The following is a 23,295-nucleotide window of genomic DNA, read 5'->3' as shown; positions in this document are numbered from 1 at the left end:
ATTCTTCACTCCCCAGAGTTCTGAAATGGGTTAACATGAAATTTAATACAAGTATTAAGATGAGATTAGGCTGTGGAAATAAGACAAACACATTGTATATCTACACCTTGGCAGGTGATTCTGGTGACAAAGGTCCTTGCCAGGAGTGATTCCTAATCTTCAAACTAGAAAGCATAAACAGTAATTTTCAAAAAAAAAAAAAAAGGCAAAATCAAAACTTTTCCATAGATACAAAATGTGTTAAGTATTTTCATTACTTAATAAGGGAATTGGTCAGGAGTTACAACCAGTTCAAAGAAGAACCCCCAAAACACATGCATTTATAAGTCAGACATAGTGAAGGCAATATGCAAATGGGGGCAAAATCAGCTCTTGCTCGGTGGTGGGGAGAAGTCAGTTATGTCTCCACTGGATGGGGTTTGTCTCTAGACAACAGTGATGTTTCATTGTTATCAGCTGTCTATAACTTATAGAGTTGTAACATAGCTACCCTAGAATCAGAATCACAGAGCCCTAAAAGGTGTGATCTAGGTAATGCATTATTTTCCACTGAAGCACCAACTTTTCCCTATGGAAAACTTCTAAGGCAATAAATGAAATATAAGGCTCTCTTCCTGCATTGAGGAGTGGGATTTTCTCTAAGAAACTCAGAAAGGAAAGAGTATTAAAAATGATCCTAGTTATACTTTAGATGCATACCTATGTTCAAATCCTGTCCTAAGTGTATCCCTGAGCACAAGCCCTGACACCAGGTCTGAAAAAACTTCTCAGTGGATAGAGTGACTTAAAATGCTTCCCTCTTCTCTACTTATTTCATTTTCTATTTCTTTCTTTTTTTTTGGCTGTTGTTTTTATTTTCTTCCACCTTAAAAAGAAAAGAGTGCCTGCTTTCATACATAAAACAATGGTTAAAATCATCAGTCAGAGTCAATGGCAGGTGGCAGGAGAACAGGGAAGCAGGTGGGGAAAGGTGACAGGCTGCTACTGGCAGCTCCAACTACTCTTAACTCCACAGAACAGGCTTAATTCTGTCCTAAGAATTAATCAAGCTTCCCCACCTAGTCTCAGTCTTAAGTTTAGACAAGCATAGGACCCACTAGCAGGGTTTGAAACATGTGTTCCAATTTGCATTAAAGGGAGGTGTTAACCTGACATTTAGAAAAATTCATTTTTTTTAGTATAGTTGACACAAAGTGTTACATTAGTTTTAACTGTATAATATGGTGATTTGACAAGTTCATACATTATGCTATGTTCAGTAGTATAGGTACCATCTGTCCCGATACATTGCTATCACAATACCATTGACTATATCTCCTATGCTGTGCCCTTTATTCTCGTGACCTATTCATTCCATAACTGGAAACCTGTATCTTGCACTCTCCTTCACCCACTTTGCCCAAAACCCCATCCTCGTCCCCTCTGGCAACCATAAGTTTGTTCTCTGTATTTATAAATTTGATTCTGCTTTTTGTTTATTTTTTCATTTTTTTGATTCTACTTATGAATGAAATTGTATGTGATTTGCCCTTCTCAATACGACTTATTTCACTTAGCATAATACCCTCTAGGTCTATCTATATTGTCTCAAATGGCATGATCTCATCCTTTTTTATGGCTGTGTAATATTCCATTGTATGTGAGTTTATGTGTAGGTGTGTGTACATGTGTCTTTCTGTGTCTGTATACAAACATATACATATGTATATATATATATATATATACACACATACATATAAAACTATATATATAAATATATATAAAACACATCTTGAAATTATTAGCTCTTTGTGGAATATCATATAAACCCATTGTAACACTTAATGCTAAGACAGAGACTTTATAAATGTCTCTTTCATGGTGAGCAAAATGTTTGTGTTTGATAGCGCATCAGTAAAAATAGGCAAGGGATGGATATATTTTTCTTTGTTCTTTATTGCTGATCAACTGCTTACTCACACTTAAATTCTATCTATTGTCCCCCTTCCCTGCTTGGGAAGAGATAGAATGGGCCTTTCAGTCATCAGTTTCTTCTGTTCCTTCCTTTATTCCTTCAAAAATGGTGGTTCTTTCTGATTGTCTTTCTCTCAGATCCAGGAATCTCCTAGAGTTCCTCTCTCAGAAATAGGTTATTTTCCTCCCAGCATATTATTCCTTTCTGCTTCCCCCAAGGGGCCACTTCTTGCCCCTACTAGGCCCTATGTGGATCAGGAGAAATCTCACTTTAGTAAACATCACACCCACCCAAGGAGAACAGTGTTACACAAAGGAGTTAGTTCTTCTTCAATCGAATTTATGCCTTACTTTTGCATAACCAACATTTCTGTTAAAGGATGTCTCAAAGCCAAATAACGTGTCTATCCTTAAAATGAGACTTTAGCTATCTGGGAACAACCCAATTGTCCCTTCTGCCCTTTCTTATTATTGCAGATTCTGTAGCTAGACAGTCAATATGTTAAACTCCCTTAGATAAGGACAGGAGGTGCCCATACTGAGCCTCTTTGTTTAGAACAGAAAACAGCAAATTATGGCCTATGGGCCAAATCTACCCACTGCCTATTTTTGTATGGCCTACAATCTGGTGATTGGGTAAAATGTCAGAACAATAGTATTTCATGACATGTGAAAATATATAAAATCTCACTTTCAGTGTTTGTCAATAAAGTTTTATTGGAACACAATCATGTTCATTTGTTTCTGTATTGTTCATGGCTGCTTTCACAATACAAGGGCAGGTGGTGTAGCTCTGGTAGAGATCATCTGCCCCACAAAGCTTAAAATACTATCTGATCTTTTATAGTGAAAGAGTGCTGACCTGTGGAATCTTGTCTCTACCACTTTATCATCCCACTGACTTTGGGCAAGTAAACCAGCCTCCTGATGCCTTGGTTTCTTCATTTGTAAAAGGGAAATAATAATAATAGAAGTCTCTTATTTTCTTATGAAAACAAAAGAACTAAGATACATAAAGTGCTTAGTGGAGTGTCTGACATGTAGTAAAGTCTGTATAAACATTAACTATTATCATTATTATCATTTATATTTTTATTTTTACTACCACTAGTATTTCTGTTATTATTCATATCTCCATGTATGGAGTGCCTTCTTTGCATGAAGTTTTAGGCTAATAATTTTATATGGATTCCTTTCATTTACATGGGATTTCTGTCCTCTCCATTTTTAAAAATGAGAGAACAAAGGTCTGAGGAGCTTAAATAACTTGCCAAAGCCACCCAACAAATAAATGGAAAAACCAAGATTCAAATAGAGACCTGACTTCAAAATCCAATTCATCCTTCCATATCAGTGCTTTTTAACCCTTCCTTTTTGTAATGGAATCCTTAATCTTTCCTCACCAAATTTTACCCAACATCCTGATTTCTTTGATGGCTTAAAATGTTTCCTCCACTGTTTAATTCAGCCTAAGTCTTTGTCTACCCCTTGTTCCCCAACTGGCCCCTGAATCAGCCCCAGAGAATGGTGAGTCTCTGTAAATGCAATATAACATGCTGTGCTGCCTTCAGTAGCACAGAAATCTTGGATCTTCTTGAAGGACCATTGCTTGAGGGTGATAAGACATAAGGGTGAGAGATCTTGCCGGTATTTTATCTGCAGATTCCTTAAATGCAATGCAATAATACCGTATTGTGAAGACTCAGATTCTGGAGCCAGAGCCTGTGTTCAAATAACAACTCTGCCCCTTTCTTGCTCTGTGATATTGAACAAACATTTGACCTTTATGTACTTTGATTTCCTCATCTATAGACTTATCTTTATCAGTTGGGGAAAGAGTACAAATGGAAGCCCACATACCATAGACCCACTTAAGGCCATAAATCAAGTTAGCACATTGATATACATTCTATTATCCTAGGAAGACAGATGAGTCAGAGTTCCTTCTGTGACTCCCTCAAGCAGCTATCTCTTGGCCATCCCTAGACCATCTAGTTGGGCATGTCTCCTTGGCCCCATAGACTGTCCATTTTTGTCCATGAGGAGGGGCCCAATAAGAGAAGGGCTAGAGTAGGGCCCACTAAAGCACAGAGCCCAAGACAAAGATCTTTCTTGCTTTGGCCCAAGAATAATACTATTCATCAATATATTGAAGATAACAATGGAGTATTCAGTACTGTAAAAATTAATAAGTTAATATGTTTAAAATGCTTAGAACAAGACTGGACAAACTGTAAGAACCATACATATATTTATTTTTTTAATATGAAATTTATTGTCAAATTGGTTTCCATACAACACCCAGTGCTCATCCCAACACATGCCCTCCTCAATGCCCATCACCCACTTTCCCCTCCCTCCCACCCCCCATCAACCTTCAGTTTATTCTCAGTCTTTAAGAGTCTCTTATGGTTTGCGTCCCTCCCTCTCTAACTTTTTTTTTCCCTTCCCCTCCCCCATGGTCTTCTGTCAAGTTTCTCAGGATCCACATAAGAGTGAAAACATATGGTATCTGTCTTTCTCTGCACGACTTATTTCACTTAGCATTAATTTTAATCTCACCGTTAGTGAGTAGAAATCTATGCTTTTGCAAACAATTAATGAAGAATGTGACTGACCTGAGATAGATCTAGGAGTAAATATCAATTTGAAAAGAAATCACAAAAGATGTCATAACCTTATTTAATGTCATATAGATTCTTGGCCAAATCCTCTTTTCAAAGTAACTAAAAGAAAACTGGGATTGCTATATGAAAAAGAGCTCAATACTATAGAACAGGTAATTTTTGCTATGGCAGTTGAGAATCTAGAGATTAACCTCAGTGTCAGGAAACTGATGGCAAGCATATCTGTAAGCAAACTGGGACCTTTAGAATTATATGTAGAATACGCAACCAGAGAAAAAAATCACTGAGAACAACAAAAGTAATGCTAATACAACCAATACAGAATCTTTTTGGACTTAAACAATAGTGACAATGATAACTGCCATTTATCAACTACGTTATGTACAAATTAGTACATAACTTAATTAGTACATAATTATCTACAAATTAGTATCATTATATCCATTTTATAGGTGAAGAAACTAGGGCTCAGAAAGGTTAAATGACTCTTCCAAAACCACACAGTTTGTGAGTGGCAGAGCTAGCATTTGAAGCCAGAACTATCTTGTTTGTAAGTCAACTTTTTTGACCCCAAAACATGCAGTCTCTTAATGCAAGATGCACTTGAAAAAGAGTATATTTTTTTATGTGCACCATGATGCCTAATGACTGTCATCCAATGTACTCATCCTGTGTTCCAGTGAACTTAGGTTAGAATTTAGGTTTATGCTTCTTTCATGTGGTTGTTTCCTTTCTGGTTCAGTCCCTGGACTATCAAAATCTTCACTAATGTATTCATCAGGTCCCTGGGTTAAGTTGTTCTACTAAATTTTCATTCAAGTGGCACTTTCATAAATATCAAGGATGCTTATTGATAAGCATTTTTAAAAAATCCCCAGTACAAACCACATTGCTGACTGCATTCTATAGGTTTCTTTGCCACAGTCCTGGCAGGCCAAGTTGGTTATTTTATTCTAGTTCTGGGAAAAGATGGCCACAACCATCCCCTGGACTTGATACTCTTCACCCAGACCCTTTTCTCCTCTGCAAAGAGGTATCCTCTTTTATTCCATGTCTGCAGTGTCCCTGCCACCTGGCCGCTCACAGAAAAGGAACAGATTCCAGAACATCACTTCCCAAGGTGAGGTATATCCATTTCATTCTCTAAATGAAGAAACTGCTGGTGCAGAAAATCACTAAACAAAAAAGCATCTCCTTCAAATGCCCTCATGAAAGGACACATTCCCTGGCAGTAGGATGAGGAAGCAAGAAACCATTACAAAGGGGCACCAACATAAGGAAAATCTGCTTGTTCCAAACTTCTGTGCCAGTCTCCCAGATCTGTTAGCCATTGGGTGCTATGCTATGCTATGCTATGCCAGCACAGAGGCAGTGACAGCAGGGGAAAATCCCAGGATCTATTGTAGGGTCTTGGAAATGATGCCAAGAAAAGCCCTTGCTTCTAGCAATCACAATCTCTGAGACTCAAAAATCAATGCTTAACTAAAGCCCAAGTCACCCCTAGCACAATATCCCAGATAGGGTTTTTCTCTGAATACAGTGCTTGGTTTTCCACAAGGAAGCTGTGTTACAATGGAAAAAAATATTCTAAGTTAATGTAATATTTGCTTTCAGTTCCTAAGTTTCGCCTCTTTCTATCTTCATAAACTCCACCAAATGGTGAGTTTGTTTCCCCATTGACATAAGGCAGAATAGTGAGAACCTCTTGTTCTGGTGAGAATCAAATGGAATATTGTATATGAAACCTCTGAGAAACTAATAACATTATCCAGGGTTGTGCTGGCACAGTCTAGTTACTTCTGTTCTGGAGTCTTCTTCATTTTAAGCTGGCCTTTCTGTTTCAAAGGGAGCAATTACTAAAAACTGCGAAGGTCATGAATCTCCTTTCCTTTCTCCTAATCTTCCTGCAGTGTTTCAATATAAAGTGGCTGTCACCATCCCTTTCTTAAACAGCCAAGATCCCCACATTTGGGGTTGTGTTAGGTGACAATGAGAAATGAGCAGGGCTTGTTAAAGAGAAAGGGGAAGCTCCTTTCACATCTGGCTTCTGTGATTAAAATTATACTTTCCCTTGACTCTTCACTGTTGTCAAGGAGTTAGGCTGTCATCCATCCACTGTTTACTCCATATTCCTTTTTAAGACTGCTGGCATTATGATTACCAACCGACAAGCGAGTCTGAATATTGAGGCTGATAATGATTGGCATCCTTAAACATGGTAAACATGAAGACTTTTCATCCAGAAGACACTGATTTCATTTCTGGCAGTGATGAAGGATAGGCCATGTCAAAACCAAATGAGAATCCACAGTTCTGTGAAAAAACAGACTTCACAGAAAGGAGAACTTATAGCTGAATATGACATAATCAGCCTTCTCTTAGAGTCTGCCTTCTTCCCATTTCCTCTTCCTCTGCCTTTTTCTTTAGAGACTGCCCTTTACCCATTCTCCTCTCTGATCCCATATTGCATAACAAAAGATATATACAGTCATCATAAGAGACACTTTTACAGTGTCTCCTCAGGACTTGTGTCATTGAAGACTCTGCTCATTTGCTGTCTGACCCTGAAAAGTGTATTTGACCATTCTCTGATGTGGAGTTGGCAATGCTATAGTCTTTCCCTGCCCAGCCCTTTAGTTTTAACAAACTAAAAACTGCTTATAAGGATGGAACCAGAATCTTGTGTCTTCCAAACAGGAAATAGTTGATCAAATTAATTAGCTTTCAGCCCAAAGAAGCGTTGGAGCCACCCAGATGGGCAAGGATGAATGATTTTGAAGAAGAAAAGTAGATAGCTTTGACTCATGAATCTTTTTACTATTTCTTTATTCATTTTTTCCAAAATTGCAGGTCCTACAAAAACTAAGCATATTTTAAGGCAGCCACTGCCTCCCCTACTTAAATTCATTGACACGTGAATTTATTATTATTAAGCTGGCTTACCAGGTTGCTTTGTCAAATGTTTTATTATCAAAATATTGTTAGAAAGGGCCTTAGGTATCATCAGATCTAGTCCTTTTGTTTAAGAGGTGAGTAAACTGGGGTCTAAATTCTGTAAATTGACTTGCAAAATGTCACATAGTCCATGGCAGAGATGAGCCTAGAAACCATGCTGTGGAGTTCTAATTCATGATTCTTCTCACCATACTAAGACTGGCAGGCAAACCTGGTATAAATAAGCCAAACATTTTGGTAGGACTCAGAGAGTTACATCTTTTCCAAAGAATGAACAGAACATGGGCTCACAGAAGGAAACTGCTGAAACTTAGTATTCCTAAATTCGTGTGTAGATACTTGGCAAGTATCTCCTCCTGTCCTGGAAGCCTTGTGCTATTATCCACAGGATGAATGGGTGGCTATTTAATTAAACCAACACTATTAGAAAGAAACATAAAGTCTGACCATAGATGCCCTCCTGCTGCATAGCAGATATTCTCCAGGAATTTCATGGAGAAAACAGTCTTTGAGGAAGGACCAGCTGACCTAAAGTGGAGACCTAAAAGCTTGCATAAAATTCTCAGCTTGCAATGCAGAGTTGAGACTTTGAATTTTAAATTCTATGGTGTGACAATGACACAAAGCAAATTTGTTTGTTTATCTCTTTCTTAAAAGCCTAATAAAGACATTGTGCAGAATTCATTATCAAATCTTGTCTGGAGTCTTTAATTTGAGTTCCAATGTCCTAAAAGTTCAACCACTACCAAATGCCCATCCCAGCTGGTATGTTGACCCAAATGGCAAGTCACAGAGCTGGCAGCATTGGCAAAATGGCAAAAGCTACACACACACACACACACACACACACACACATTATATATCCATGTATGTATGTTTGTGTGTGTATATACATATACATATGTATATGCACACACATACACATATACATGCAAGCCCCCCCATTCTCTTTCATAATAAGAATCTTTTATTTCTGAAGAGCTGCAGAAATCTGAACTACTACAGTAGCCCTGTTAACAGCCAACTCTGTGACAAGGGCCTACTCAAAAGAGAGGAAAGTCAATAAAAGTAAAGTGTAAGTGTACTGTTAATGACAGGTTCTTGCAGGCACTTTCCCCCAAATTATACCATTCCTATTCAAATACCATCTCAAGAGTCTCAGACAGTGTCAAGTGCAATCATTGTTATTGCAGTTGCCAAGGTAATCAATTGAAATCATAATGAAGGGAACAGAAGGAAATCAATAGAGTCTGAAATTACAAATAAAGAGAAGCTATCGTTTAAGAGCATTTGGCTGAAATCTTCCATATTAATGGAGTCAGAAATGGCTGTGTCATTCAGAAGCAGTGTGGTGCATAATTCAGCTGAGTGCATTAGAACACCTAAAAGCGATTGCAATAATTAGGGCTGCCTACCAAGAATCTGTCCACCTTAGAAGGCATATTGCTGAGTTGTTTATTATAGTTCCACTGTGTTTTCATATCTTAATATTTTCAATCATCTCCCAGAGCACCCTCAGGCAGGAGCAGGATTAGCTTGCTCAGAGACATTAAGAGCAGGTTGTTGGTCCAGTTTGATTCTGACATTGGGAAGTAAGAAGGACTAATCATGCATTTTATTTTAAAAGTATCTTGTTTTTCCCCAAAATTTCTATTGATTTGTGTAGATTGATACAGGTAGTAGGTAAAGCAAAAGATAAGTGTGAAAATAGATTATAAGAAAGTTGATTATTGCCTAGTATTTAATCACATGCCTGAAAAAGTTCATTGGGCTCAATTAGAGTGACATAAAAACTTTAAATTTCACTGTTATTTGTAAAGGCAAAATGAATATTCTAGAATTGCTGAATACTCATGATCAACTACACCCTAAGGAGAGAACAGAAGCCAAATGACAGTAAAGATTGAAAAGCTATCCAGTTCCTTTATCAGGAAATAGTCCATAAAAAGGATAAGGAATTATGAAAAAATCATGTAGACTTTCTTATATTGGCTTATCATTGGGAACTGAAAATGACAGGTTTATGGATTTCAGCAGAAATACGTTTATTACGTTATTCAATATTCTATGACAGCCTTTCCATATTCACTCCACTGCTTTGCAGGCCTTGACTTACAGACTGTCTGTCTAAGAAATCCTGAACTTTTAATCTCAATCTATAGATGGTAAGAATACATAAAAATTTACATGTGTTTGGCACTGATATTATGAGAACCTTGGAACTATTAACCTAAGAAACAATTAATCTAGTGTGAGTTCTGCTTGCCATTCTACTCAGTGAACCTATACCCAGAAATGGGCATGAAATGGGAAATTAGAAGGTATTTTTTCCGACAACAATCTTGGTTCCCACATGTGTCTCAGAGAGTGAGCATTGTAATTCTGGTGTTTAAAGACATTAACTTATTTATTTGTGTACCTATTTATGAGTCATTTATTTTTGTCTACAATTTTTTTTATTTTTGTCTACATGATCTCTACATGTCAACTTGACTCCACATGATGTTCAATCAAAGAATTATCAAATTTTTGCATATAAGACAGTAAATACACTCTTCATTCCATGTTGATTAGGAATAGTTTTCCTAGTTTCAAATATTAGCTAGACACAGATGGAGGTTGGGTTGTAAGGCCTAGAAGCACAGTCTTGGTGGAACCAATTAATTATGTGCATTACACTGATCCTTTCTCAGTTGTCAAACACTGAAGGATCAAGCTGATATTATATGGAACTTGTTGAGAAGACTGTGCCGTTCTCCACCCTGGCAAATTCCTATGATACTTTCAAAGATAATTTTAACTGTATATGGTATTGGCTGATTTTAGAACCCAAACCTCATCTGAGGTATAAATTCTTCATGTATAAATTTTCTGCCTGGCTTTCCATTCACAGCAATGGAAACATGTTTTGCAGAGCCTACACATCAGTCACATTGGCATCTCTTGAGAGATTCTTAGAAGAGCAGACTCTTAGGATCCACCCTGGACCTATTGTATCAGTATTTGCATTTTAACAAACTACCCAGGTAGTTTATTTGCATGTTGATGTTTGAGATTCACTGTGCTAGACATCTCATGAGAGGAAAATGTCTGGCATAATAGATCCTCTTAGAGTGTTACCCTATTAACTAGAAGAAAGCAAAAGAGAGAGAGAAAGCATATGCACATTTGTGCAGGTGTACTAGTTGGGGCAGAGTACTATTGCTACATGTCATAATCTTCACCTTAGCTTTGGCATCATGGTTATTAGTAATCATAAATAGATTAAGAATGTGTTCATATTTTATAATATTGAATCATCTCTCCTCCTACCTCTAGGCCAGGAGGAAGCATGGAAACAAATAGTTAAAAGGCAACATGATAACTGCTATAATAGAGATATAAATAAAATGCTGGGGAAGCTGAGAAAATTGAAACATTTATTCTGCCTGCAGGGATTGAAGAAAGGATTCCTTAAAGCAGATAATGGTTGAATTAGATATTAAGGAGGTGGGCATTCCAAACAACAAGAGCACAAGAAGTATTGAAAGGCTCTGCCATTTTGGAGTTGCCAAGAACTTGAGTGTGCCTGGAGCTTATAGTGTATGTGGTGTCAAGATCTCTTTAGATTAGGGAAGGTAGGAGAGAAAGAAAGGGATATATAGGAAGAAATGAGGCTGGAAAAATGGAAGAGGGTGGAGGGAGCTTAACCCTAATGTTGAGGCATCACTACAAGACCTAAGACTGATGTACTAGTGCTGTCAAGCCCAAGATTCAAACTTATTAAAGCTGATGTGAAATGGTCAGATTTTTAATGGTTTTATCAAAATCTCTTACAAAGAAACAAAAACAAACAAACAAAAACCATAAAATCACACTTGCATATTACAACTGGGTTGCTGACAAATAAATGACTGGTCCATCCAATAAAATTGAAAACCTGGTTGTCAGAATATAAAACAAACTGAAATACTTGATATCATTTTTTTGCAGAAAAATACACAATAAGTAGTATATAACACTCAAATATATACTTTACTTTCCCATTGTCAAGGGTAGCTGTTCCTTTATTTTCAAGTATATAAATAATCTTGGCTTTAAACCTCCAATTCTAACATCTATGGATATTCAAATCTTTCCCCAGATATACATGTATTATATGGGGGATTTTGTCGTCATATCCTTCTCTCTGTCTGGGCTCTTGCACTCTCATGTGCTAAGGGCCGTATAGTATGAATCTAGACAAGAAACATAGTTCCTTCACCAGTTCTTAGGAAAAAGAGGTGCTTAAAGCATTCTTAGATACTCAAAAACTCAAGAGAAAATATAATACCACATACCACACAGTTTTACACCATCCACAACTCTTATTCATCTCTCTTCTCATCACTATGACCCATCCCAAAGTCTCAAGGAAAATGTAAATGCTTCCCCTTCCATTATAGAACCCAGCTTCCTTCCCCCCAGAAGCTCACCTTCTACTCCAAGCACTTACTATTACAATTTTCAAAACTAACAACTCTTCTCTCCCTTAAAGAAATTGTGATAGCATCTGTTAAGAGAAAAATTGCTTACCTTATTATACAATCTATACTATTCAGACATATAATGTGTGTATGTATGCTGATACATACACACTCACACTTATATATATGTGTGTATATATACACACATACAATATCTATCTGTACATATACTGTATATAAGTATATGGTATGTGTATGTGTGTGCATAAACACACACATATGGACAGAAGGTTGGAAGGATATGTAAAACAATTTTAAGCATAATTGTATCTGGGTCTTGGGATTATGGGTAGTTTTAGCTTCTTACTTCCCCCTGTATGTATATATTTTACAGCAATATGTAATTTAAAAACTTGTAGTAAAGGGGAATGTGTTCAATATCTAATTTTATTTGAAGGATTAGTTACATTTGAATAGTGAGCAAAAGGTGAAGTGTAAGCGTTTACTAACTCAATAGGGGCTGCAGGATTTGAGGCAATCCATGCAAACTACAGTTTAGAGAAGTTGTATTTTGAAAGGAAGGATCAACAGGGAATGTAGTTCTAGAATAGTATTTACTAAATTAATTCTAGAAATGGTGCTTAGGCAAATACATCTAAGCAAATACTGTCATAAAGAAAATTTTTGAACTATGTTTAACCTAACATTTCCAAGTGTATTTGACCTAGAATTCAGTTTTTGTATCACATACTATCCCTTGAAAGACTTTTTTCCATAGCATGCATTTTGGGAAATACTACTTTAAGGAATAGTGGAGTTAGTGAAGTTCATATTTTCTTTTTTTTTTATTTAAAAAAAAAAATTTAACATTTATTTTTGAGACAGAGAGAGACAGAGCATGAACAGGGGAGGAGCAGAGAGAGAGGGAGACACAGAATCTGAAACAGGCTCCAGGCTCTGAGCTGTCAACACAGAGCCCGACGCAGGGCTCAAACTCACAAACCGTGAGATCATGACCTGAGCTGAAGTCGGACGCTTAACCGACCAAGCCACCCAGGCGCCCCATATATTTTCTGAGTATGCTCGTGAACCTAGGGAAAGGAGATAGGGGAGAAGAGATTGAATATATAAGACAAAAGGCAAATAGTTTTTTGACCAAAGTTCCAGAGAAACAGAAGAGAACGAAATCTAAGACCTTTCTACTCAAAAGAACGATTTTTAAACCAGTAATTTCAGCAACATGTGTTGAAATTTCATTTTAACAAGGTTTCCCAGGAAATTAATTTGCATATTAACATTTAGGAAACTTTGCTTTAAGAAGAAGGAGTAAGATCAGAGTCCTGAAAATGTGGGGAAATATTTGCAACAGCTGCTGTGGGAATGTAGTAGAAAGTTGACAAAAAGTCCATTTGACACTGATTCTGATACTGATTCGTTTGGTTGTTATTTACTTTTCTCCAGTGAAGCTCAGAACCCAGAAGTAGAGAAACAGAATTATGATTGTGATCCAGGGTGGGGGATTGACAGAAGGGACGTAAATGAAGAGCAAGGGAGCTCTTGACTAAAGTAGTCAAGACAATAATGTTGAAATAGCTGAATTGGAGTTCATTAGAGGATCCAGGAAAGCCTTCAAGAAAGGCATGAAGGAATCAGGAAAAGCCTCAGAGGGATGAGGTTGATGAGGAAATTGGGTTGGCAGCATGAACTTCTGGAATGCCAATATGAATATGGAGTGCCTTTGGAGTGATAAGGTTATTCAATTTTGTGTAGTTGAAGTTGAATGGAAATGCAAATTTCAGAAACCAAAGTCATAAAGCTGAGGAATTTTGAAGATGAGGCTTTTCCTCATCAACATGGAAGTTGAACTAGTCAGAAATAAAGGCAGGGAGGGGCGCCTGGGTGGCTCAGTTGGTTAAGCGCCGACTAAGGCTCAGGTCATGATTTTGCGGTCCATGAGTTTGAGCCCCGCATCGGGCTCTGTGCTGACAGCTCAGAGCCTGGAGCCTGTTTCAGATTCTGTGTCTCCCTCTCTGACCCTTCCCCATTCATGCTCTGTCTCTCTCTGTCTCAAAAATAAATAAACGTTAAAAAATTAAAAAAAAAAAGAAATAAAGGCAGGGAATGAGTGGGAAGAAGAAAGGCTGTTGGTTAAATGCTCAATTCAGCCAAACTCCATCTCGAAGTAGAGCCATACAGAAGTAAATTCACATCTTTGCTCTGTCCAGTGGTCAGGAAAATGAGCCCAAGAAAGGGACAGACCTTGGTAAAGGGGAGAGACGATGAGAAAAACAATAGGAACAGAGGAAGAGAAAAGATGATAAGAAATTTCCAAGAGTTTCCCCTGCTGGTCACAGAATTGTTATGCACAGTACCAGGTGGATCTGAATCTTCTTCTCTCTGGTTCCAGATTATGTTGGAATATGACATTGTAACCCCCAATTAGGGACTATTTATTCTTTGTGGCTGCTTTCCAGGTAAAGGAAACATTTATTAGAAGTCTCCCAGGAGATTTCTCCTTCAGTCTTACTCCTTAGAATTGGATTGCCTGAAACTTCCTAAACAAATTACTGCCCAAGGGAAAGAGATTGCTTGGACCAGTTTACATGAATCCCTGGGGTGAACTCAACACTGGGGAAGCAGCAAATATGCTCACTTCAGAATCCAAGGCACCCATTCTGTCACTGGCTTCTAGGAGATCACTGCTCACCTCTGCCAACCTGGTGTCCTGGGTTTCTGCTCCCTTGCCCTACTGACTCTCAGCCTCTTCATTCATATACTCTTCATTCATAAAATATTGATGATCAGCCAGCTTTTGCCAGTATCATCCAGCTGAAGGGATAATCCAATTCTAGATGACTAGTCCCAGTTGTTTAGACAGAAATATCCCTTAAGAGGAAGGACAACTATAGCTAGATAGAAAAATAAAATTAAAATTAAAAAAAAAAAGACTCCCATTATTTTGATGACATTTGGAATGCCAAGAGCACTGACCTAAAGAATTGGGACATGACTACTAAATCTGGGGGAAGATGGTTCTGTGCAGAATTGTACAAGCTATTTTACTTATCTGAGCCTCGGTTCACTCATCTGAAAAGTGATCATTCTTTGGCCTTTTTTGCCTTATCCTATAAGGATTGTAAGTGATAATTCATAGGATGAATGTTGGAAAGCACACATAGGGTGTTATTATTACTACTCCTGTGGATCCTCTCTTCTCCTACAGTACAAAGAACAGTACCCTGCTATAGATGTTGAGTATGTTTGTTAAAAGTATGATTGACTGTGTTTTCACCTTTCCAGGAAAAGGTACTTGAATTTAATCCAACAAAGCATATTTTATGGTGTCTATCTGCATAAGTAGCAGGTGTCTACTGGCCTTTCCAAAGCTCCATAATTCATCTTAGTCCATTTATGAAAATTGACCTCTACTCTGGTCAAAATGAAGAAAAATAGTAGGTTTACACTATTTTGAATAATGAAATATTATATTGGAAAAATACATACAAAATTTCATAAAAATTTAGACATGCCCTTTGTTTCCATTTTTTAAAAATAAAATATATTTATTCTTTTGATTATAGAAAGTAGTACTCATTACAAAAAGAAAAGGAAAAATATAAGACACAACTTTAAATCCTATAAAATCCTATCACTCAGATGTAACCACTAATAAAATATTGACACCTTTAAGGCTTCTGACTTCAAATATATGTTAATTTATATTTTATTCTACCTATATCCACACATACACACTTGTATAATTAAAATAGAATCATACTACATATGCTTTTATCAATGAGCTCTTTCACTAATCAATTGGATTGTGTATATATGTTCAAGTCAGTAAATATAGATCTGCATTATCATAATTTATGGTGGTTTGGTAGTTATTTATGTGGATAACAGTAATAATTTAGCCAGTCCTTGTAAACATACTACTCATTTTTCTCCATAGAGATTTTATTTTCTTCCCAAGGAAGACCATACTTTTTGTCATTTTAAGAAGTGTGTTTTGGAAAAAAAGATGAGCTTCAGAAATCCTGCTTCTTCCCACCTGAATGACAATGTGTGATGCTGCGGAGATCAGATGTTTAGAAGGCAGAAAGAAGAGCAGCATCTGACCAAATAACATCTGTGTAATGGCAATTATGCCACGGCCATTATCTGAAGTGCTATTGTGGCTCTGAAGAGCAGCAGAGAAACAAACACACATAATGCAGCCAGCCACCAGCCCATCAAGCAAAACATGCTTATTAGAGCACTACAGAAATTAAGTCATTTCAGAAGGAAAAAAAATCCCCTACTTTATCCGATTTTGGCACCTTCTCTCTAAACACAAAACTCATCACAGATGATTTTCAGACATAATGCTTTACCCAACAGCACCATAATTTTAGCCATAGAGCAAGGAGATTAAATGGGGAGGTTCTCTAACCTAGTAATTTTTTCTTTCTCCCTGAACTTGGAGTGTGAGTTACCTACCAGTTGCAGAGTTTGAAAGAATAGGTTTGCTTAAATAACTCAATGTCTCTGTCAATCAATTGTTTTCATACCAGAGGACATTCTTCTTTTGTCACTAAAGTTCTCAAGGAAACCATACAAGCGCAAAGTCACACAAGAGGTGCCTGGTGTATTACCCACAACTCTCCAAAGACCTAATGCGCATATTGTCATATGGCCTTTCCTACCTAATCATATTCTCTGACTTCTTCCCTATTTCCTTTACCAGAAGATGGCCAGCATTCTGTTCTCTTTACTCTCTTACCTACCAAAACTTTTCTTTAAAAGAGGCCCTATTAACTCATAAACACTGCTACGTAGCTATTGCAATGATAATGCTAATATTATACTCTCAAATTAGTGACTTCTATTAAAAAAAACATGTATTTTGATTCTATGGATCAATTGATCTATGCTATGTTAGGGGTAGCCTTTCTTTAGGCTGCAGGTTGGTTCAGGTATGCTCCACATTTCTCTCATCTTCACTGGACCAGCGGATCCCTAGGCATGTTCTCTTCATGATGAAAGGCAGGAACATGACAGGACAGGTGGGAATATTCCATGCATTTGATGGTCTTGGCCTGGAACTGGCACACTAGTACTTCTTCTACATTTCATTTCAAAAAAAATCATGGCCCAATTTAGCATCAAGGCCATGGGGAAAGAGGGGGCAGAACTGCAGTGTCATGTGGCAAATGGTATAAATGTATAATTGTAATAGAGGGAGGACATGAAGAGTAGAACCATGATCTAATCTGCCACACATCCTGAGGCTGCTAAGAGATTGTTGGCCCTTCTTGGGGAATTTTTTAACAGAGGGAACCACCTTGAAGCCAAATTTCAATGAAATTCTAATTTTGCAGTTACAGGAAGCAGCATACTGAGAGGAAAACTGTCCTTTTAAAACTATGCAACTCCTTACCTACTTGTAAAGTAAAACCAAAATGATAGAGAGTCTGTGGGTAGATGAAAAGTCATCCCCCTGGGAACTTGAAAGCATCCCCAGAGATAATCTTGGGTCTGAGATCATAATGGAGACTTAAGTTTAAATCCCACTATTGCTAGCTGCATGACTTGACATGCCTAAACCTTAGTTCCTTCACCTGTAAAATGTGAATTAGTCATCACTACCTGTTATGATTGCTGAAGGGACAAAACAAAATACCACATATAAATTGCTTTGTTTCTAATGAAGTGCCTGGCACATAGTAGGCATTCCTGTAACTTTCTCTCCATTGATATTTCATCTTTCAGAAAAGAAATTCTTTTTTTTTTATTTTTTATTTTTTATTTTTTTATTTTTGGGACAGAGAGAGACAGAGCATGAACGGGGGAGGGGCAGAGAGAGAGGGAGACACAGAATCGGAAACAGGCTCCAGGCTCCAAGCCATCAGCCCAGAGCCTGACGCGGGGCTCGAACTCACAGACCGGGAGATCGTGACCTGGCTGAAGTCGGACGCTTAACCGACTGTGCCACCCAGGCGCCCCAGAAAAGAAATTCTGTGTAGTGAAGTATGCTGCATCTGTTAAATAATTGATCCAAAAGCACACAGCAGGATTTCCTTCACTTACTTTGTGTGTTTCCTTTTGGTTCTGATGTCCTTTCCAGAGAAAACAGCTCTAACACAACCCTCTAACCTGTATAAACATAGCTGTTAGTAGATGGATGGCCTTTAGGTACACACTAGATCTTGAGGGCTAGAGAATGGGTAAAGAATGCATTGACACTTGATTGTGTTCCTGGCAATTAAGCTGTGGCTCAATCTATGCACAGCATTTTCTCCTTTTTTTCCAAAACTGCTATCCACAGCAAATACTTAAAGTGGGCAGCTACAGCAGGTTTCTTCTCAAGCAGTAACCCCCTCACCATTGCTTTCGCTTTCACCAAATTCTCATAAATTATTCTACAATTCCATCTTTAACCTGGATGCAAAATCTAATTCAACTCTTATGGATTAAATGAGAGATTCTTTGTGAGAATGCCTAGCATAAATAAGAGTTCAACAAAATCCTTTTAAGTCTGGAAACAATCTGAAGGTCAAAATTGTAATGATAACCTATACATGTCATATTACAGCATAGAAATCTGTACATTATCTCACTTTCAACAACGTTGATATTCATGTCCTTTAAATTGGGCAAAGAGAGAGGTAGACAACTTCTCCAAGGTAACAGAGCTAAAGGGTAGAGTTGAGACTTAAACACAGGTATACCCTCTCTACATTTAATAATCTCCCTCAATCTCAAGCACTTCTTTTCAAAAGTCAAGTTGCTGATTCGGTCTTGATAGATCACAGAACTACAGAATGGCACTAAATGATTCATGCTCTATTACCACCTGTTTTAGGAAGAATCAACTCTTTTACAAAAACAGTGTACTTTTTATTTATCCACGTAGATCATTGAGCAGTTATGGGAGTGTGACACCAATAGGAAGAGACAAGCTTGACAGTATGTTGAATGTGATAAAAATTGTTTTAGATAATCTTTCAGAAGTTTGGGGATCTTGGAAATACCAACTATGATTTGCTGATCAAGTTCCTATTTTAGTTTTAAAATATATGCATTTTGTGGAAAATATGATTCTTAGGTTAGTATGCATATCCTTTATACAATAAACAGACTCCTAAAATTTTATAGAATAATTTTATATCATGAATTATTAGACACTTACACTGGAGTTGCTTACTCCTTCATGGAAACAATGGATCTTAGAGCTATCAAAAGTCCTCAGAACTTTACCTAAAGCTCCATTTTACTAGTGATCACTCATAACCAGAGAAGTCAAGGAAGTGCCCCCGGTCTAGGTAGTTAATGATAGACTAGAACCCAAGTGTTCTGCATTCTAGACAATGTTTTTGTTTTTGTTTGTTTTCCAATATGCTACTAAGAAAACAAATAAATGAACAAAAATCTTTATGGTATATCATTTTGCAAATAAAATGATATTTTTGTACATATTTCATCTTAATATATTTCATTCTTGAGATTATATACTGAATTGCTTTTAAGTAGAATGCATATATATACATATATATACATGTATATATATATACATATATATACAGACGTATTTATTTTGGCTTCCACAATAGTTGTTTGCTTGCTTCAAATCAGTAGATCTTCCATAGCATGGGCTTATTATTTTTTTTTTTACTAATTCCTAACAGTCCCCAAAATATTTATGATATTGTCATATGCATACTGAGTATTTGATAAATATTTGGGGTTGCTTATGGAACTGCCCCTGCTGATAAACTACTGTTGGAAAAGCCTGAGGTCTATATCAGAGAGAAGCTTTTCTCTTCTAAACTATCGATTGACTCTTGCATGACATTTAATAAAACCTTTCCATTACCAGTTGCATAACAGCAATTAAAACCCTCATCAAATCTATCTTAACTGCTTAGAGTCTTCCACCGGGGAGCATTTTCCTTGGCAAACATCTGCAATAAAAGGCTATTTAATCTTCATAACTGAAACAGTCAGTTATGCTAATTCGTCTCTTTTATTGTCAGTTTACATTGGAATCACACACAGCTCTGGTCCTTTGGAAAGGTACAGAAAAGAGCACAGCTCTTCTAGCAAAAATAGCTAGTAGTGAGGTCCCTGTCACTGGAAGCAGCCACAACTAGCCCAAGTGATCATTTGTCAATAATGCCATAGAAGGTATTTCTTTCTCATTGAGAAGGAGTTGGATGCCTTTCAGTTAGAGATTCTTTATTTCTAGGCTCTCCTAGCCTAAGCTCTCAAACACTGAGAAAGCCATTCCATTTTACGATTCTCAAGCCAGGTTTCAGAGATGGATAAAAGTCTCCATCATACCTCATTTTCCTTTTTCAAATTCTTTACATTTCTACTTCATAATAAGATGAGGAAATATTCATTTTTGAGCCTTTAAGTAAACATAAGGCAAGACACAAAACCATTTATACAATATAATCTTAAAAATAACAATAATGGGGAACCTGGGTGGCTCAGTCAGTTGAGCATCTGACTCTTGATTTCCACTCCAGTCATGATCCAGGGTCGTGGGATCAAGCCCTGCATCTGGCTCCACACTGAGCATGGAATATGCTTAAAATGTTCTTTCTCTGTCTCTCTCTCTCTCCCTTCCTCCCTCTGCCCCTCTCCCCAGCTGGTGCTCTCTTTCTCTAAAATAAAACAATAAAACCATAAAACAATAATAGTAGTAGTTTATATGTACTGAACTCAGGCATGAGCCAGGCACCATGTCAGGGACTCTGCTTGCCTTGCTGCCTGTTTGCATGTTGCTTATATGTGTGTCTCTAAGTTTTCACCAGTGTAGCTACCTGGAATAAGTTACACTTAAGTAGAGGTTTTAAATATAAATAGGAGTTGGGCTGATTTAACTAGTGATTGAATTGTTATAAATATGTGTGATAAAATTTAGATTACTGACTAGAATTTTCATTGCACACAGCAGGAAACAGAGGCTTAGGGAAGTGCAACAAGTCATCCAAAACCCACAGTTGGTAGGATTTTTTTGTTAGTATGCAAACAGGTATATATTGTGCTAAAGTCCCCAAGAAGCATTAAAACAAAGAGGAGAAAACAACACATTAAAATAATGATAATGGTTATTATATCTTTACACTGTTCATCTTTATACTTTCTCAGACATATTCAATCCCTTAAGCTATCATGTTTGATTGAGTTTGGAATACTGGCTTAAAAGCCATTTCCCTTCAGAACCATAAATGGATTTTTCCATTGTCTCCTGGCTTCGTTTAGAGTGGATGTTGTGAAGTTTAACACTATTTTCATTTTCATGCCTTTTTTTTATGAAATCTCATTCCTTCTTCTCTTATTCTTCCTTCCTTTGCCTTCCCTTCCTCTGACCTCCTTCTCCCCTTTTTCTTCTCTCTCTTTCCTAATTTCTACAATGTTTTCTTTATCTCCAGTGTTGTCAAAGTTAATGATGTGGTATTGTGCAATCTGGAAATTTATTCATGTCTTCAATTCAGTTTTCTTGAATCATTTCTTTGACATCTTCCCCTCTGTTTTTTTTTAAGTTTATATATTTATTTTGAGAGAGAGAGAGAGCAGGGGAGGGGCAAGAGAAAGAGGGAGAGAGAGAATTCTAAGCAGGCTTTCCACTCTGTTCGGAGCCTGACACCAGGCTTGATCTCATGACTGCAAGATCATGACCTGAGCCAAAATCAAGAAAGGGACACTGAAACGACTGACCCGTCAGAGCACGCCTTCCCTTCTTTTTTTATGATCTTTCTTCCTATAATTTCCTAATACTGTATTCAAATTGGATTTCCTAGAAAGATTTTTCCAATTGTCTATCTCTTGTCTTTTCATTCTAGTTTCTGGGAGATGTTTTCTTAACTTTGACTTCTAACTCTTCTATGGAGTTTTCCATTTCTTTATTTTATTTTTATTTTTTTAATTATTTTTAAACATTTTTATTTATTTTTGAGAGACAGAGAGATAGAGCATGAGTGGAGGAGGCGCAGAAAGAAAGGGAGACAAAGAGTCCAAAGCAGACTCCAGTCTCTGAGCTGTCAGCACAGAGCCCAATGCAGAGCTCCATCCCAACAACTATGAGATCATGACCTGAGCCAAAGTTGGACGTTTAACCAACTGAGCCACCCAGGTGCCCCATCTTTATTTTATTTTTAATTTCCAAGAACTTATTTTCATATTTTTGAGGAAGATATTTTGATTGGAGCCTTTTATTTATTTATTTATTTATTTATTTATTTACTTACTTATTTTTACTGTTTGCATTAACTTCCCTTACCTTTTTAAGAATATTAGCAATTATTTGCTTCATTTCATTTTTATATTTTGTATTCCTTGCATAGTCTCTGTTTTGTTTGGTATTTTTGTTTGTTTGTTTGGCTTCTTTTGTTCATACTAAAAGTTTTCCTGACATATCTGGTGATCATTGACTTCCTGCTCATATTCAAGAGTCAGATATTAAAAAGACTTCTGCATGTGAGAGTCTTTGAGTGACTATGGTCTTCACCACCATGGGATGATCTGGCTGTGCTGTTTTATAAGAGAAATTATGAGGTTTAAACTATAGTTCTTTCTTTGGGATAGTCAGATTCTGCAGCAACTGATACTTTCAATATATATCCTGGAGGGTCACTGAGCAGTAAATGGGCAAAATGCCTGTTTTTTCTTAATACTTATTACACAAACATTTATATAATCACCTTTTTCTTTTAATGTTTTTATTTATTTTTGAGAGAGAGAGAGAGATAGAGCATGAACAGGGGAGGAGCAGAGAGATAGGGAGACAGAATCTGAAGCAGGCTCCAGGCTCTGAGCTGTCAGCACAGAGCTGGAAGCAGGGCTAGAACTCACAAACTGTGAGATCGTGACCTGAGCTGAAGTTGGACGTTTAACCAACTGAGCCACCCCTGGGTGGGCGACCCTAATCGCCTGTTTTTCATACATGACTCCTATCCTCAACTTTGCTGTCTTTTTGTCCAAAGATCTCTGTTTTCCTTTCTCCAGGGAATAAACTTCCCATCTTTTGTGTGGATAGAAAAGAATAGTTAACTGTTTGCTCAAAATTGGGAAAGAAATCTGAGAGTTTAATTACCTCTTGAATAGACTTTTGATCAGTCTTTCTTGGTTAACCCATCTGTCTCTCACTTTTACTAATTTCACTAATGTATGCCTACTCCTGAATTTTCTGTGATATAATTTGCTTCTCTGCTTTCCCTATTGTTGCTTTAGGATTTAGTTTTCCTAGGACTGATAAGTTAATTATCCTCACACATCACCTTGCTTTATAGTTACACAATTGTCTTTCTATGGCTTCTTTCTCT

This window comes from Panthera tigris, chromosome D4, assembly GCF_018350195.1.
Source record: "Panthera tigris isolate Pti1 chromosome D4, P.tigris_Pti1_mat1.1, whole genome shotgun sequence".
NCBI lineage: Eukaryota > Metazoa > Chordata > Mammalia > Carnivora > Felidae > Panthera > Panthera tigris.
The sequence above is the reverse complement of the archived record's forward strand: the minus strand, read 5'-3'. Positions refer to the sequence as shown.